General features: G+C 38.1%; 1 long non-coding RNA gene across 15 annotated transcripts in view; it reads left to right on the top strand.

Annotated features, from left to right (window-relative positions):
- Positions 1–19741, top strand: part of LOC129462706 (uncharacterized) — a 152939-nt gene that overhangs the window by 19491 nt on the left and 113707 nt on the right. For 8 of the 15 annotated variants that reach the window (XR_010115689.1, XR_010115695.1, XR_010115686.1 and 5 more), the window contains exons 2-4: positions 6783–6922; positions 16577–16696; positions 16780–16867. This is a non-coding gene — a long non-coding RNA (uncharacterized lncRNA). Of the gene's footprint in view, positions 1–6782; positions 6923–10461; positions 10944–14564; positions 14999–16576; positions 16697–16779; positions 16868–19741 lie in introns of those variants that run through there. The other 7 variants (XR_010115685.1, XR_010115694.1, XR_010115684.1 and 4 more) reach the window with 7 other exon arrangements.

The raw sequence follows: 19741 nt of genomic DNA, 5'->3' as shown, positions 1-19741 counted from the left end.
AAAAATTTTAACAATTTAAAAATAGTAAGAATTTTTCAATTGGTTAATGATCACAGACAGACAACATTCAAGCAAAATACCATTTGATACTGAATAGTTTTAACATTTTAATTGTATTGCAAGAAAACTTTGTGTTGGAGATAATTACTTAATTTAGATCCGAATATATGTGCACTGGAAAGTGGCACTTTATGTTGATTACAAAAATGTAATTAGGCAATAGGCTTAGTTTTGACCAAGCCTATTTGCTAATTGTGGGAAGTTTTTAAAAAAAAAATCAAAGAAGTGAGTGTAGTTTAAAGTACAAGAGAAAGAAAAACATTATTTTCTTCCTAGGCACTTTTCTGGTGGATGGATGGAGGCTACATAGCTACAACTACTTGTTCCAGATTTTTCAAGGCAGTTCAAATTTTAGTATTACGTTTTGAAACCATATTAAACCATTCACTTTCATTTTTGTTTCAAAATGTTTGGACACCATAGGGGGTAACAGTCTGACAATTTTAGGAAAATCTTACTTTTACTTTGATTCCAAATGTAATATCCGAGAGTTTCCAAAGGTGGGTTCCAAAAAATTTAGAATATTTAAGTAACAAAGCGTAATTGACTTTGGATAGGCCTTCTCATTGGCTTCAGAAATTTTATGAGATATGGTCTGGGTTTATAAAACCATAGAGAGACCTATTTTTGAAGCTTCATTGTGCCAGAACTACTTTGAAAGTTCTTTCTTCTAACTTAAGGCTTCATATAGCACATATATACTGATTAATATGTAAGTTAGAAAAAGTTTATCATCGATTACTAGGACAGTATTTCAACAATGTAGAATATATTTCTCCTTTTAAAAAACGTTTATTATAATTATATTTTCCTTCCTTCCTTCCTTCCTTCCTTCCTTCCTTCCTTCCTTCCTTCCTTCATTCCTTCCTTCCTTCTTTCCCTCCCTCTCTCTCTCCCTTTCTTTCTTTTTCTTCTTTCTTTCTTTCTTTCTTTCTTTCTTTCTTTCTTTCTTTCTTTCTTTCTTTCTTTTCTTTCTTTCTTTCTTTCTTTCTTTCTTTCTTTCTTTCTTTCTTTTTCTTTCCCTCTTTCTTTCTCTCTTTCTTTCTCTCTTTCTTTGTTTTTTGAGACAGTCTAGCTCTGTCACCTGGTCTGGAGTGCAGTGGTGCAATCTCAGCTCACTGCAACCTCTGCCTCCTGGGTTCAAGCTATTCTCCAGCCTCAGCCTCCTGAGTAGCTGGGATTACAGGCATGCACCACCGTGTCCAGTGAATTTTTGTATTTTTAGTAGAGATGGGGTTTCACCATGTTGGCCAGGTTGATCTCGAACTCCTGACCTCAGGTGATTCACCAACCTTGGCCTCCCAGGGTGCTGAGATTACAGGCGTGAGTCACCACACCCAGCCTTTAAGTATATTTTCTAAGGTTATTTAAGCCAGGTATGGTGGCTCACACCTGTAACCCCGGCACTTTGGGAGGCTGAAGCGGGCGGATTGCTTGAGCCTAGGAGTTCGAGACCAGCCTGGGCAACTTGGCAAAACCCCATCTCTACAATAAGTAAATAAATAAAACAAAAGTGAGCTGGGTGTGGTGGCATGTGCTTGTAGTCCCAGCTACTTGGGAAGCTATGGTGGGAAGATTGCTTGAGCCCAGGAGGTGAAGGATGGAGTGAGTTGAGATCATGCCACTGCACACCAGCCTGGGTGACAGAATGAGGCCCTGTCTCAAAAAAAAAAAGGAAAGAAAAAGAAAAGGAAAATAATTATTTAAATATTGAATCGGTATGACAGGCCTTGTCAAAGCAACAATTTAGTAATTGTACTTTGCACATCTTGATGAAGCTCAGATAGTAGACTCATTAAAAGAACATAATGTTTTGTTTTCTACTCCTTTAAAGAAAAGGAAGCATTTTAGCAGTAATGGTGTAAATACAGGACAACCCTACTTCTTGCTTATTAAAGAAAATGCTGAAAGGAGACCTTATCTTCACTTGGTTGACATCCTCTTAGAAAAGACCAATCTTTTAATTTCCTTTCTTTTTTTCTTACAACTTTTAATTGGTTCATATGTTTTAAACCTCAGAGGACAATGCCAGCTTTCATTTTTAATGTAGCATATCCTTAATATCCTAATGCCTATTCTTTTGGTAAAATATAGATGGCTCCTAAAACATACTTGCTTTTGTGTAATACTTGGGTTACATATATTTTGTGGCGGTTGTGACATATTTCTTATATATAAAATCAGGATTTTTAAATTTACCTATTTTTTGGGATTAATGTATATAGTTGCATAGATGATGTGTATATTAGTATCATTATTATGGACTCATATTATGACTCTGAAGGTTTCTTTTAATGATGAGATCATACATGATCTGAAACAGGATTCTAAAGGTTGCTGGAGAAAGCCCAACACTCAATTCATGTAACGGCTCTGAAATTGAGAGCATTTCTGTTTGTATCTGATTTCCTGGTCTTGTATCTCTATATAACTAAGAAATTATGCAAATTCATTTAACCATAACCAACAGCCAAATCTTCCACAGGCACTTTGAGTGTATGTGCATGTTCATGAATAGATATGTTAAGGATTCCTATATTTGTAATGTCTAGACAGAAGAAAATACAGTGCAGTATTTGAGAATTATTTTTCATATGTGTGATGATAATTTGCAGGGACCATTTAGACAGACCTAAAATACGTGAATTAGATGTGGTGCTTCTAAAGAAATTCCTTCCCACTTTTCTCACTCTGGAAAAAATAATTTACTCTTTTATTTAAATTTTTTTTTCTTTGACTTAAAGGATTCCATGATTTGTATATATTTTTCTTGTAGGTATTTTAAATAATATACCATAAAAATAACACGCAGTAAATTCAAATTTAATTAGAAAAATATTTAATTAAGAATGCCACGTTTTGGCTGGGTGCAGTGGCTCATGCCTGTAATCCCAGCACTTTGAGAGGCCAAGGAGGGTGGGTCATGAGGTCAGGAGATCCACACCAACCTGGCCAACATGGAGAAACCCTGTCTATGCTAAAAATACAAAAATTAGCTGGGTGTGGTGGCAGGCGCCTGTAGTCCCAGCTACTCAGGAAGCTGAGGCAGGAGAATAGCTTGAACCGGGGAGGCGGAGGTTGCAGTGAGCCGAGATCGTGCCACTGCACTCCAGCCTGGGCAACAGAGTGAGACTCCATTAAAAAAAAAAATGCCACACTTACACAGCATTCTTCTTTTGAAATTTAATAGTGAGCTTCAAAATGCATAATTTTTTTTCTTTTTCTTGAATAAAACATCATCTAACATGTAATTGGAAAATAAAAACTTACATATGGCAATGGAAACAATGATAATATTGTTCATTGTATTCATTGTACATGAGGCACTACATTATGTGATTGATCAATTTTATCTTTAAATGACTTGTGTGGGTGACTTATCGGGGTTTAAAACTGTCACAATGAACGGGATATTGTTTTTAAACTTAAAGACAGCATTAGTGATTTCCTAAATATTTCCAGTTTAAGTTCATCTAGGCAGAGCAAGACCTTTTGCCATTGTTTATGATCATGCTTCCATTATGTCATCCTACCTCCCTCAGTGTTCACTAGAAAGGGATTCAGAGGCAGCTCTCAAGGCCCTGTTTCAACATCATTTTGTCTTGCTCAGCCCACAGTACTGCATCTCTCTTTGCTGTATATTTAATATCTCCCTCTTCACTGGCTGTCTCCCAAAAATGCACCCCTTGACCCTATCCCCTTCTCTAGCTATTAGTCTGTTTCTCCTTCTCTTCCCATTCAAGTTTCTTGAGAGGGGGCTACATTCAGTCCATTTTCTTATCTCTCTTTTGTTTGTTTAGTATCTTTCTTTTATTGTACTAAAATATACATAAAACTTTCCATTGTAACCATTTTTAAGTGTACAGTTCTGTGGCATTAAGTACATTCACACTGTTCTGCAACCATTACCACAATCCATTTCCAGAACTTTTTCATCTTCCCAAATGGAAACCCTCTACTCATTAAACAATAACTTTCTATTCCGCCTCTGCCCAGCCTCTGGCAACCACCATTCTACTTTCTGTCTCTATGAGTTTGAGAAGTTTCAGTGCCTCTTAAAAGTGGAATCATGTAGTTTGTCCTTTTGTGACTGGATTGTTTCACTTAGCAGAATGTCTTCAAGGTTCGTCTGTGTTTTCTTTATTCTCTTTATTATGACCTGTCTTCTCTATGTCATTGAAACATTCCTTGCCAAGGTCACTCATGGCCCTCTACTTCCTCAATATTCTGGAAAATTGTCTTCCTTTTTCTTTTAGTGGCATTTAACTGCACTTGGTACTTTTTTTTTTTTTTTTTTTTTTTTTTTTTTTTGAGACGGAGTCTCGCTCTGTCACCCAGGCTGGAGTGCAGTGGCGCAATCTCGGCTCACTGCAAGCTCCGCCTCCCGGGTTCACGCCATTCTCCTGCCTCAGCCTCTCTGAGTAGCTGGGACTACAGGCGCCCGCCACCACGCCTGGCTAATTTTTTGTATTTTTAGTAGAGACGGGGTTTCACCGTGGTCTCGATCTCCTGACCTCGTGATCCGCCCGCCTCGGCCTCCCAAAGTGCTGGGATTACAAGTGTGAGCCACCGCGCCCGGCCTGCACTTAGTACTTTTTGATACTCTCTCTTCTTCTCACTTCTAATTTTCCTCTCTTTTGATTTTCTACCTACATTTCTAGCACTTTTTTGTACATTTCTAGTACTTTTTTGTGGACCCCTCTCCACCTTAAACATTGTTTTTCTCCTGTGTCTCTGTACACTCAAAAGTATATGTTCCTCAAATGATCTCATCCACTCCCGTGGCTTCCACCTACCACTTATGTATTGACTCTGACTTTTTATCCAACTCTTATTTCTCTCCTTAGCTTCAGGAAAGGGTTGCTGGAGATCTTTACATGAAGTTTCCACAGACAAGGTGTTCAAAACTGAACTTACCATCTTTCCCTACAGATTTGTATCAACAAATGGTTGGAACCAATCTGAGTCACTCTGAAGTCTAAGTTTTCCTACCTATAACATGCAGTTGATTTCTTAAGTTTTCTCAGTTTTACCCACTTAATATCCCTGGAATCTGTCCTCTTCTATCCATCCATTCTCACCATTACTGCTACTTGTCAGCTCAAGTATTATTCTTTTTTTCTGGGATTACTGTCACAGCCTCCTAATGAGTCTGCTTCTCTTCTTTCAGTTTTATCCCCATTGAACATAATCCCCACTTGCTGCCAGAATGATCTTTCTACAAAGCAAATCAAATTATATCTCTTTCTAAATAGTTTTTGAATGCCCTCCCTTTGCCGTCAGGAAAAAATCCAAACATCTTAGCAGAACGTGCCACGGTTCTGCAGGACCTGGCCTCTGCTCACCTCTTCAACCTCAACACTTGCTACTTTCCTTTATGCATTATGTGCTTCCACAGGTGTGATAAACCTCCCTGGGCACGCTCTCTTCAGACCCACCATGTTTTTGTATGTGGCATTCTCCTGAACAACTCCTACTAGTCCTTTAGGACTCAGCTCCAAGGCCATCTTCTCCAGGAAATCTTCCTTGGAGGTGGGTGTAGTGGATGCTATGGTGTGCTGCATGCATTTCTCTATGTCCTCCGGACTGAAGCACAGATTTCACTGACTGCTGGGAGTGTTGGTAACGGATAGATCTCGTCAACATTTTGTTCTAGAGATTGCCCTTGGTTGAAGAGAGCTTAAGATCACGCATTCCTTCCTAGAGCCAGCCCAGGAATGACTACAATTATTAGTTGATTCAGAAGTTTATACTTTTATAAGCCTGGTCCCATTGCTCCAGTGGGGACAACTCTGTAGGCCATCCTAGCTCCATAATTCTCCCATAGAAAGGCTGAGGACTTTGTGGCAACCACATCATAATCCCACTTCCCCTTTTGCCCAGTTCAGCTGTTTTCACTTCACCCTATAGGTGCTAATTCTGAAAGCAAGCCTCCTGCACACAAATATCCCTCTGAGTCTGTTTCCCAGGGAACTGAAGAGCAGCACTGGGTTAGGACCCTTAATACCACTTGCCTATTCCTATCACAGCTCTTACCCACTCCCCGACCCATATCATAATTGTCTGTCTGTTTACTTATGGGTCTATGCCTAAATACAGTGAGGAAACTAGAGAACAGGGATTTCAATCTTGTCTTTTTATCCTTATTTCCTTTTTAGCCTAACTCATTAAATCTGTTTGAATAAATGAAAGCATAAATGAATGCATGAGAGATTTCCATCTTCAAAAGCTTTGGGGGCTTTCCTAAAATCAGCTCAGCCCTTCCTGAACATTATTTCTTTTTGGAATAGCCTCAGAAAATCTGGGTCATCTCTTCTAGGGTGTATTTTAGGTTTGCTGCTTTTCATGCTTCATGAAATTATGAGAAGCATGGATTTGGAGGTCTGGATTTAGAAACCTGGGTTGAATTCTTGGAGCACCATGTACTAGTTGTGTGATTTTGGCCAAATCATATAACTTCTTCATGTCTCAGTTTAATTAACTGAAAAACAGCACTATCTAGCCCACAGATACTGCATGGTGGTAAATAATTAAGATAATATCTGTGTAAAGTGATGGCACATAGTAGATACCCAGTAAATTTTAGCTTCCTTCTGTTTTTCTTTCTTTTAGATTGAATTTACCCATCTATAATAACTTGCAAAGAAATAAATTATAGTAGTTTGGTCCTACTGAGATGATCTCAATAGCTCTCATAATCCTTTTTTTCCCCCACATGGCAGAAATCCATCATTCTCTGCTACTATTCTGATTTTAGAAGGAAAAAAAAAAACACAGCTGAAATCATCTACTCAACAATGCAAGTCCCTGCTTGCTATAAGTTTTATTTATCATGAGGCATCAAATTTGCTAGTGGCAAGAGGTATGTGTCTAGGTGTGTCTCAGAGTGAATCAAAGGCGAGTAAATCACATGAATGTAATACTACCTGACGGGTTTCACTGATGTGTAGGAGGAGCTAAAATGATTAACATAAGGTCACAATGCCTTTTGGATACTTCTTGGTCATGACCTAAATAGTCAACTTTGAGAATGTTTTTGGTTGATAATATGCACAAAAGGCAATAGTTTTTTCTTAGGACAATGTAATAATCAGTGACTTGACATTGTTTTGATGTTAAAATATAATTTATGGACTATTTCACTTTACCTTGGGCATTTGGTTAACTCATAAATGTGAAATTAGAGCTTCCCTTTGTTCTTAATGTCACCATTCTAGTGGCTATCGTCTCTTTGTGAATACTTTTTAAAATTTAAGTTAGTCTGTGTTTGGTGTATATTTATTTATTTACCTTCTTAAAATGCTTACTACCATTTTAAACTCCACTCCTCAACCCAATCCTTTCTTGTTTAACCTTCTTTTAAGGCACCTTTTATATTTTCCAAAGTACTCCATTGTCCTTTTAAATGGCTTCAGTTCCCCAATTGATATGCATCTAACTCTCAGTCAAAACCATTGCTGCCTCTGAAGTGATCTCCATTAGGGGGTTTACAGGAAATAAGCCAATTAAATGACTATATACTAAGCTACAGGTTTTGGTAGTTATCTGAAAAAAAAAAAAAAAAACCCAAAAAAAAACCAGTTTTTTTTTTTTTTAATCAGATATCTTCTTAACAGTCTTTAAATTATTACAGGTCATTCCTGATTTCTTTTAACAGTACAAACAGAATGGTGGTCTCCAACACTAACTCTTGGTTAGAGGTAATGGTATAGAATAGGGATGGTGGGCTTACTATGTTTTGGGAAACCATGACCATATTTCATATAATTTGACTATTATTTATAAAACTCATCTCTATTTCAGGGCTGCTAAGCTGTGAAAAAGATGTGCTAAAAATTCTACTGAAATATGATACAGTTATACACCACACAAAATATTTTGGTCAACAATAGGCTGCATATATGACGGTGGTCCCATAAGATTATAATATCATATTTTTACTGTATCATTTCTGTGTTTAGATACACAAATAGTTACCATGGTGTTACAATTGCCTACAGTATTCAGTAGGCTGTAGCATGCTGTACAGGTTTGTAGCCTAGGAGCAACAGGCTATCCCGTATGCCCTAGGTGCATAGTAAGCTATACCATCTAGTTATGTGTAAGCACACTCTATGATGTTCACACAATGACAAAATTGCCTGACGATGCATTTCTCAGAAGGCATTTGGGTTGTTAAACAACATATGACTGTACATGGGTTGATGCACTATGGGGATGGAGTAATGCAGGAGTAGAATGAGGGCTGAGCTTTCACTGAGACCAGGTTTGACTTCCAACCCTGCCCTTAATTAGCTGTGTAACCTTGGGCAAAGCATTTAACCTCTCTGAGCCCAAGCGTTTTCATCCGAAAAGTGGAGATAATAATAGCTATGAGCTTATTAGATGTTTCGCATAAGATATCGTACATGAAAAGCTCTTGACACACAGCAGGTGCTCAGTGGGTGTTAGATGAATTTGAATCTACCTCCTTTTAAGTATCCTTTACACTTTAGGAAAGAGACTCCTGTCCTATTAAGGAGATTGATAGAGGACTATAAAGAACTCTGGTTGGGAGAGAAAAGATCTTAGCCTTGACTGCCCAACCTCCTTTATACTATTATTGCCTTGATAATAGTTTGCTTGTTATTCCTTCTTCCCTTCACTAAATCATTAAATTTTGAGTTCCTGTGTTTTGTCAGGTACTAGGGATAAAAAGATAAATAAGATATATGGTATCCATGGATCACAGAGTCAAGTAGGGAAAGAAAAAGTGTAAGCAAATAAGTAAGAAGTGTTAACTATTACTCTGAAAAAATTTGCAAACCTTTTCATTAAATAAACAATTTTTTAAAGGTAGATTCCCTATAGCATCTATGATTTGCAAAATGTTGTAGAAACATGGACGATTTAAAGTAAACTCTATCACAAAGCAAATTGCCTTCAACTTTTCCGTCTCGTTAGAGTTAATTTTGACTTTGGCATGAGGACACATTTTGTTTTTCTCCTGTTCACACAGTGCATCTGCTACCTTCTCTGTCAGGCAAGTATAGAAAGTAAATTGTCAGGCAAGAAACAGTAAGCACACATCTAAAATCTGAAGCAAAATTGGTAGGCATAATTTTAGCTCTACCTGCATATGGAATAATGTATCTATAGAACTCTTAGTTTTTCTGGTGAGGCAGCACGGTACAGTGGGGAAAATACAAGCTGAGGAATCAGAATGTAATCTAAATTTTGGCTTTACTAGTTTTGTGGGCAAATCACTTAACCTCACTGAGCCTCAGTTTCCTCATTTGTAAAAACGAGTGACAATACGACATTATAGTAACAATTATAATATGTCTATACATAATAGGCCTTTAACAAATATTATTCAAACCCTAGAACAAAAAAAAGAAAATAATTTCTCAACCCTTAGGTAATTGTACAAAATAGTCAAATGCCTCAATATAAATTAAGTGTATATTAGGGGCAGAATTTGACCTGATCATTTTAAGCAGAAACTAAAATAGTCTTAACTTGGGATGCCTGCTGGGACAAAGTCATTACAAGCTATAAATGTCTAGCTAGATTAGTAAGCCCTGAAAACCAGGATGGGCACAGGTTGGAGCTTCATGGAATGTGGAATGCCCAAACCTGGTCCATAACACAAAATCGGAGTCTGCAGGCTTCTGGGGCTAAATATTGGGCCAAATTAGAATGTCTGAGTAAAGGTATGTAATAGTTTTGTCTTTAGTGTTCAATGTCGAACCCTTTTCTTAATTGGTGGCTATAGGACCCACTTTCCATCACTAAAGTGCAAGGCCAGTGACTCAATTTCCATATTCTTGGCAATAAGGGCATGCCATGTGATCTAGACCACTAATAACTCTAGACTGGAGAAGCAAGGTCTAGAAATAACTCATTTTGGCAGAAGTGACAGTGGCAGCAGCATCCAGTGTCTAGTGACAACAGCATCCATGGGGCTTCCAGGGTCATTTCTATGTCTTGTGGAGGTAGGGGAGAGGTTGTCAGTGATAGCAGTCCAGTGTACCCTGACCAGACATGTAGATTTGACTGTTCTGATCTCTTAATTTCTCTTGGTTCTGGCTCATTTCTTGCAGCTGGTTCTTCAGGCTTCTCATCAGTTCTAGGAGCTACCTATTAGTCTGCCAATAGATTCCTTATCTGCTTAAGACAAAGTCCATTTCAGTTGTCTGCATACAAGAATCTTGACTACTGTAGGGCAAATGGAAGAATCAAAGTGTGGGGCTAATCTGACGTCAAAGCTGTCAGAGACTTGAGGAGGAGGTAAAGGAGAGGACCTCAGTAAATATGTTAATGGTCCAGAATAAAATGTGTAGATAATATCCATTTGTGATTGAGGCCTTGCCTTGGCAAACCACTTCTTGTCTTGAAGGCACATTCTTCAACCCAGCTTCTCACAGAAACCAAAATCTCAGCTCATGGCAGAAGGCTGGAACCAGAGTGAGAAGGCTGGTTGCAACAAAGGGTAAAATGCTTCCTTAGGGAATAATCTAAGGCAGCTAAAATACCTAGACCCATTGCTATGGTAATCCACCCACATAATAATTACAGGTTATTTGCATATCTGGATTCCCTTTCATAGCCAGGGGATGGTGTGAAGTCAGTGCTAAAGAAGCAGCAAGTGGCTGTCATGTGTCATCTCTGCCCCAAGTGGTTCTGAAATTGGTTTGAAGCTTGAGGAGCCTTCATTCTTTTTGGGATAAAGGACAAGAATCCTAACAGAACTCACCTCCAGCCATCACTAGTCAGAGAGAGCTTCTGGCAGAGTAGGGTAGTGAAAGGCCTGGGCTCCAGCAGCAGTAACCTGAGTCATGTCCAAGGCGACAGAGAAGAAAATAAACCAGGAGGCCAGAATCTGGGAGGACTGAGAACCGGTAGGAAAAGGAGGGTGGGAAGGTGTTTATGAAGTAAGACAAAGGCTGAGGGTATTAGCGTTCCTTGGGCACAATTACATGTGGTGATGGCTGAGGGAGTGGGCTTGAGGGTGAATCTCCAGGCCGAGCCCCAGACGTCTCAGGGAACTAACATTGCCTCTTCTGATTCACAGTGATAATAAATAATTAACAATTATTTGTTATAATTTATATAATATAATGATATATGTTACATATATCATATTATAAAAATATATTTATATATTATAAAAATATATAGTCAAAGATAATAGTATGTATTACCATTATAGTTATAGGTAATAGTATATATTATCTATAACTAGATAACTATTATCTATAGATAACTATAGATAGTATGTATATAACTAGATAACTATAGATAGTATGTATTACCATTATAGTTATAGATAATAGTATATATTATCTATAACTAGATAACTATTATATATAACCATATATTTAGTTATATGTGTTGCATATATAATCATAATTTGTCACTATATTATTTATAATAAAAAATTTTAAAAATCCAATTTCTGCCTTCTGATACCATTCTGAACCTGGAATAGCCTCTTAAGGGGCAAAACTCACTGCCATTTAGTGAAGTAAATTTAGATGAGAGTCTTTTAAAATAACTGCCTTTTAAATAATATATTGAGCCAGGCCTGCCCTACCCAACCCCATCTTGGGAAAGCAAGAAGGTAACCCATTGTAAGAGCAAGTTTGGTGTCCCCTTCTCCCTCTATAGCTTGATCCCTTGGTCAGGGACTGTGGCATCTTAGAGCTTCAAGGAGAAACAAGTCCTTAAGTAGAGAAGGGGCATTTTGGGACAAGATTGTCACATCTTCTATCACTGTCCTCTCATAAAACCTGCTCTAGCACACTCTTGCCAAAAGCAAACTGACCAGTGCTTAAAATGCAAGTCAGGAGCAGTGCATGAGCAGTCATGCAGGATGACAGCGGGTGAGGTGATTTGTCCTTAAATCAGGCATAATGTCCTCTTGCCCCCATGCACATCAGGACATCTGAGGAGCACTTCCTGTACCGTAGGCAGGATATTTTAAAAATTAGCTGCCTCAGAGTAGAAAATAAAACTCAACAAGATTTTATCTTGTTTTTAATTTCTATGTCTCCCTGGCAGCTGTAATACTATACATAGTAAATATCTAGGTTAAACCAAATAGTCACATGGGAAAATGATATTTCACACCTCTATTTTGGAATTATGTGCAAAATTTGCCGCATCTCTGTTGTTGAATAATACAGAGTTAAATTGATAACTATCCCAGTTGAACATGATGATCTATAATTATTAGCCATTGTTCTGTTGCATAAAAATATTTGATTTTTCCACTCAAGGGTAAAATCTATAGTAAAGATTGCTGCTTTGCAAGTCGTTATTTATCACTGGCTTATGTAAGATTGTAAAAAACAGATTAAAAAATGGCTAAAAAAAGTGAATACTTAGAGAAATTATTAGGTCTTCTGTTAAAAACAAAACCAAACTTTTATGAAAATTTAGATTTAGTTCCTAACAGAAGAGTAAAACCAAAAGGGTACTTGCTTCCTCAACACCTGAGCGCTAGAATCTGCAGTCCTGTGGCATATATTAGCCATGCTTAAAATTTCCCCCTTTGTGCTAAAGCATTGGCAGAGCAAGTAGAGCTGGCAATGTACTATCCTACCTCCCTTTATTTTTTATTCCTCTTCGCTTTTCTCCCACTCCCCATTGCTTACCATCTAGTCCTCCCTCCTGCCTTCTCTATCCTCCTTGACTTTTTTTTTTCTACTTCCTTCCTCTTTCTCTATAGCCTTTGTGCTTTCTCTCTTTTCTTTCTTCCTTATCTCCTTCTTCCTCCCCTCTCCTTCAGACAATGCTGCCTTGTGGTTATGAAGAGCATGGGCTCTGGAAGCTGATTAAGGCTTCTAATGTTGGTTCTGCCATTCAAACTGAGTGATCTTGGGGTAAGCTACTTCATCTTAAACATGTGTATCAATCAGGTTCAACCAGAGAAACAGAGCCGCTACTATGGGAGGCACTGGGGAGGAGAGGGTCTGAAGGGGGAGCTAGAAGATCAGAGGGGCCACCCATCAGTTCACCTGAGAAGGCAGACATGCCCAGCTGCTGAAATAGGACTGTGAATAGGGAGCTGGCGGAGAAATCTATGAGGGGCTGTTGCCGCAGAAGGTTCACATTCAAGTATAAGGTGGCACTGCAATTAGTCATTGATGCCAGAGGCCCCCCAAAATGGCAGGACGTGGAGTGGAGGAGAGCAGACAGCTGGAGCCCACTGGCACCTTTATGTCTGTCCACTACTGTATTGAAAGATGATGAACTTCAGAGAGTAATGGCTGCTGCTTTACTTCTGTCTTCCAAATCTCCTGCAAATTTTACTTTTGGCAAAATCAACCCCAGAATCATACTGGGGAGAGGATTCTGGAGAACCTTCTGGAGAAGGTCCAGCTTAACTGATTGAAGGAGTAAAAGTCACCACGTGAATCGTTTTTAAAAATGTAGTTATTCAGAGTTCATAGCTCATGGGGATGTTGTGAAAAGTAAATGAGATTTAATACATGCAAAGAAAGCACTATTCATAGTCTGACACATAGTAAGCACCCAATAAATGTTGTCATTTATGCTTTGCTTTCAATCCATTTCCTCTCATGATACTCTTCTACCTAAGCACTATTACCAAATTTATCAGTGTCATTGTGTGGTATGTATCATCAATGTTCAGGATAATTAGTGAATGATTGTGCGATGTGTAACAATAAAATAGATATTTATTAAGTACTTAGTAGGTAACATACAATGTACTTTTACATGCTTTAGTACACATGATACTTATAGCAATCTTGTGACCATCATCATTCACATTAAAACATGAGGAAATTGAAGTAGAGAGATTATTTACTCATCCCCAAATTACACAGGATTAAATACAGTGCCAGTTTACTCTGGAGTAATGTAAACCTAATCATTTCAAATAATCTGTTTCTGTTAAGAATAGGAATACCTCCTGTAGGAAGATTATCTTCAGAAATACAGCACCTTCAAAACTTACAACAGATCTTAGAGTTCCTTTTTTGTTGTTATAGTTTCATACAAAATCTGGGCAAATTATAAATCTGCCCTCTGTGTTTTGCAATAAGACCAGTGGTCAGAAAGAACTTGGTATGAGGCAGTGTTTGACAAAGTAGCCTTGCTCAAGCCAACAAAACGTAGAAGTTGGGAAGAGAGATGGAGAAAAGTTGAAGAAAGGTTAAAGTTGGCTCATAATTAGATACAGTTTTACAACATAATACATGAAAAACTTGCTCTAAATAGACTCCTAGGCCCTTTTAAAGCATGGCCTGTGACTTTTACTGGAACAAAAAGTTCCTGAAATTATTACAGCCAGTAGTTCTCTTACCCTAGCCCTAAGATCGAGTTGTCTCCTAAAGCAGAAACTCCAAATTGGCAGCTCTACAGATTGCACGGAGTGGGCTTGTGCAATCTTTTAAAACTTAAAAAAAAAAAAAAAAAAAAAAAAAATATCTAAATGCTTTCAGATGGGGCTTATCACAGTTTCTAATCATCTCTCCTTATCTCTCTCCCAGCCTTCCTTCACTTATTGATGCTACATGCCTCAATCTAGAAGGCACGTGAGCTTCCAACTCCTGCAGAGTCATGATTTCTAGGACAGATTTCAAAGGGATTGGCTGGTCCTGAATTTCCACATGGAAATCAACAGAGACAAGGGGCATGGACCTTCCCAGTTCGATTTTCTACTCATCTGACCCCTTCCCTCCCAGCTCATTCCTGAAAGTTCTTTATGGATAAACTTCTTGTGTGGCATTCTGACAACTGCTAGGTTTACCTTCTAAGAATCAAGACCTAAATTGCTCAAAAAACCAAGTGCTGAAACCATACAATTTCTCCTTTGTCAAATGTGACATGCATTTTATAAATGAAAAATCCTGAGATATAAAGGCTGACTAAGCACTGAAAGAGTGAAACAGAAAACTTAGGATTTGTTCATAAGTAGGCACAGGTGCAATCTCCGCAAATACACTTGAAAACGGGTTAATTGTGTACTTCTCAATTTGTAGGGCTTGAAGTTTTAAAGTGTGGTATTAGGGAAATATTTAATTTCCTAGAGTTTGGAACACATGTGGTATGAAAACTTGAAGGTACTAGAATATGATAAATGATAATGTTTTAGCTATGTTGACAAGCAAAAGCTGGATTTGGTATTTTATGGTAAAGATTGACAAAAAAAATTGTGGCATAATTTAAAACACCTGGGTGTAGTTAAGGTATCCATAGATTTACTGAATAGAATCTTCCCTTTTTATGAAGATATGGAGATAAATGGGATTATAGAGTCTAACTTGCTAAAAGGAGACATAAAACCTTGCTCTTTATAAGAGAAGCCTTGTAGGAATTTACATTTGCAAATTTCTCCTGGTGTGCTCAGTTTCCCGGTATGTGTACCTGAATCTGAGCATCTGCCCCATTCCTTTATATCTTCACCATTCTCTTATGCTTTTTCTCAAACTTATATAATTAAAGATGCTTTTGCTTGTATGAGTATTTAAATCAAATTATTGCTTTAAATTAAGTATAAATGTTATAATTTTGTTTTCCTAACTGGCAATGTTCTGATCTTTGCTTTCACAAACAAAATACTTGTTTATAGTTTACAGAATAAGATGACTGTAACTAGAGTCTTTGATTTAAAAAAAAAACTTAATTGTTGAAATTAAAGGATCTCACCAAACATATTGAATATTATTAATTTGGAAAACTATATCAATTTACACATAATTACAATTCCAGAATGTGTGCAATCAGGCACTTAACATAATTAGGGAAATTAATACAAATCCCAATTCCTCATATACTAGTGATGGCTTCTAGAGCACATTATATCTTTCCCATTTTTATCCAACGTATAGTGCATAGAGGCCTGGCCTGTGTAAAAAATGCACTTTTAGAAAAGTATATATTCCCAATTTCAAGGATTCTTTTGAGTACTCAGGAAAGTATATAAAACTATATATAGACCCTTACAAATCAAAGTAGACAAATTGTTTGTTATATATTTTGAAAGAAAAAGAGGTGAAATACTTGGTTTAAGTTCAGTCGTCAAGGTGGAATAGTTTTAGAGGAAAGAGGTTTAAGTTGCACAATTAATATTATCAATGGCACCAATAATAATGATCTGACTCATTTTGGAAAAAATAAAGCTCTCTTTGGCCTAGAATTTTAGAATTGCTTGAGTTGTGCTAGTAGAATTTTCTACAATGATGGAAATGCTGTATCTTGTGCACTGTCAAATATAGTAGTGAATAGCAGTGTGTCACTATTGAGCATTTGAAATGTGGCTAGTGCAACTGAGGAACTGGATTTTTAGTTTTATTAACTTTAATTAATTTAAGATTAAATTTAAATAGTCACATATGGCTAGTGGCTACTGTATTGAACAGTGCAGTTCTAAAGTGTTACTGATAAAACCTCTTTGTGAAATTTCTGTAATTTACTCACTTATTCATGGACACATTTATGTGCATTTTTACATTCATTTATTCATTCTACAAATATTTATTGATGGCCTTCTTTGTTCCAGGCATTGAGAACATAATGGTGAGCAAAACTGACCAAGGCCCTACTCTCGTGGAATTTATATAGTCTCATGGATGGATACCAATCAAATAATCACACAGGGTAGAAATTAGAAGAACTGAAGGTTGTAAGATTATTCTGTGTGGTGATTTCTGTGAGGAAGTCCAGGCTTTGCAACCTCTTTAAAGTCTTCTGATTTTCCCCCAGGAAATGACCTCTGACCGGGGATCTAAAAGATGTTTGGCTCTACAAAATGGATGGATTTTATCAGTCGACACTACAGAGATCAAACAAGGTTGGTAGGAACAAATTTAGATAATTATCATACTGACTACATATGTAAACAAAACAACTGTTTCTCTTTAGAAAGAAGAATATCAGGAGCATGCTTAGAATTATTAAAGCTGTCAAAACTGAAAGTTCAACAACTGATCACAGTTGTTCAACACAGAGTCAAAATTCCAAGTCATTTTGACTCATAGTGTGTAAGGCAGAGGTGCCCTTAAGAGCTTCCTTCTCTGTTATTGAAATAAGGTACAGAAAACACATATATGCGCACACACACACACACGCACGCACGCACACACACATATGCACACAGCTGGGTTTAATTAAGAGGAAAGTGGTCAGATGAATTACATTTTCTTAAAGAAATATTTTGAGATGTTCTTGGAAAAATATATCCCTACTGAATAGCTAGGTTTCTGACATAGACAAAATATGTCTGTTGCAAACATGCCATAAAAAACAGCGCTAATCTCTTCCATTCAGATATTTCCCAGTGCCTTAGGGTTATCCAGGGAAATAGTTGATCTGAGGGTTTAGGAAACAAAGTTGTCCAAAATGATCATAAATAGGAATTGAAATATAGTTTGCATGTAGAATTCCAATCCCCCTGGAAGTTCTAGCTGAAAATCTAATTTAACCATGAAATGATATATGATAATTTGAAAATAATTATGCACTTTCAAATGAGAAGCCACTGAAGTACCACAACACAGAATTAAAGTAGCATGTGACCCTCTAATTTTTTTTTTTTTTTTTGAGACAGAATCTCACTCTGTCGCCTAGGCTGGAGTGCAGCAGTGCAATCTCCGCTCACTGCAAGCTTTGCCTCCCAGGTTCACGCCATTCTCCTGTCTCAGCCTCCCAAGTAGCTGGGACTAGAGGCACCCACCACCACACCCGGCTAATTTTTTGTATTTTTTAGTAGAGATGGGGTTTCACTGTGTTTGCCAGGATGGTCTCGATCTCCTGACCTCGTGATCAACCCGCCTTGGCCTCCCAAAGTGCTGGGATTACAGGCGTGAGCCACCGTGCCTGGCCGCGTGACACTCTAATTTTGCCTGCTGTAATTTTAATTTGGGGTTGGAGTCAGGGTGGCACGGCCTCCTCAAAACATCCCGATGCTAGTAACATATCCAGGCAGAATATCTAAGACAGATATACTCTCTTATCTTCAAAAGCGTGCAAAAACTATTTTGAGCACCTCCCCCACTGTAATATTTCATGAATCTGCCCAGTTTTTATGGAATGCTGCCAGGTGGCTGAACTCTATCCTTCACCCTTTCTTCTCCCTTCTTTGTATGCCTGAGAGTATGTGAATTAAGTGACACACATAATAACTATAACAACATTATATTGCATTCAATAGAAATCACTACATAACACACCTGAATATTCTGGGGGTATGTGCTACATAGAGCCAGTGAGAACTCTTGGGTCGACACAGTATTGAATGCTTTTGTCTCACCCACACGAGACAAATTGATACCATGTCATTCCCTGGGCCTATGTGTAAAATCTCCATGAGTGATAGGAGTGATAGGTTGCTGCTCCATGAGTCCACATCTGCAGATCCCCTGAAGCCTCTGAACGTTATCGATTGTACTGAATTCAATTTTCTTTCAAACACACACGAATTGTTTTCATTAGGATATGTGCTCAGTCCTTGCCCAGAGGTAAGCATTGCCTCTAGGCAAGTCCCTTGGTTATTACCCTGTGTTCACCCTTTCTGACTTGTGGCTTTACATTAAAGAGATCTTGTTGAGTAGGCTTGTGTGTATGGAGGGGGAGGCAGGGAGATTCAGTTCATTTCACTCTGGTGGTCACTAATGTCCCTCCAGGCCCAAACCATTATCATACATTCTGTAGCCACTTACATATGTACATGTAAATGACTTGTGGAAGTCCTACAGGTAAGTTAGCTTGTACAATATTTTAACTTTTTTTTTTTTTTTTTTGAGACGGAGTCTCACTCTGTCGCCTGGGCTAGAGTGTAGTGGTGCGATCTCAGTTCACTGCAAGCTCTGCTTCCTGGGTCCACGCCATTCTCCTGCCTCAGCCTCCTGAGTAGCTGGGGCTACAGGCACCCACCACCACACCCAGCTAATTTTTTGTATTTTTTAGTACAGATGGGGTTTTGCCATGTTTGCCAGGATGGTCTCGATCTCCTGACCTCGTGATCCACCCACCTCGGCCTCCTAAAGTACTGGGATTACAGGCGTAAGCCACCGCGCCCGGCCTTAACTTTTTATAGTGTAAAATTTCAAACATATCCTAAAGCAGACACACTGGTATAATGAAGTTCTATGTACTGCCATCACTCAGCTTTCACGTGATCAACTCATGGCCAGTCCTATTTCATTTACAGCCCCACCTATTCACCACTTTCTGTATTACACAGCAAGTCTTCACTTAACTTCATCCATAGGTTCTTGGAAACTGAGAAACAATGTGTAAGAAAACCAATTTTGTCATAGGGTAATTGATATATAAACAAGAGTTACTCCCTAAAAATGGAACTACCATTCCAGTCAGCAATTCCACTACTGGGTATATTCCCAAAGGGAATAAATCATTACATCAAAAAGATACCGGAATTCATATGTTTATTGTAGCACTATTCACAATAGCAAACATAGGGAATCAACAATGGAGGACTGGATAAAGATGAGATGTAGATACACCATGGAATAAAGTTATAAAGAAAAATGAAATCATGTCTTTTGCAGCAACATGGATGGAACTGGAGGCCATTATCCTAAGTGAAATAACTCAGAAACAGAAGGTCATATACCACCTGTTCTCACTTGCACGTGGAAGCTAAACAGTGGGTGTACATGAACATACAGAGTGGAATAACAAACACTGGAGACCCCAAAATGTG

Source organism: Symphalangus syndactylus, chromosome 14 (assembly GCF_028878055.3).
Source record: "Symphalangus syndactylus isolate Jambi chromosome 14, NHGRI_mSymSyn1-v2.1_pri, whole genome shotgun sequence".
NCBI lineage: Eukaryota > Metazoa > Chordata > Mammalia > Primates > Hylobatidae > Symphalangus > Symphalangus syndactylus.
The sequence above is the reverse complement of the archived record's forward strand: the minus strand, read 5'-3'. Positions and strand labels throughout refer to the sequence as shown.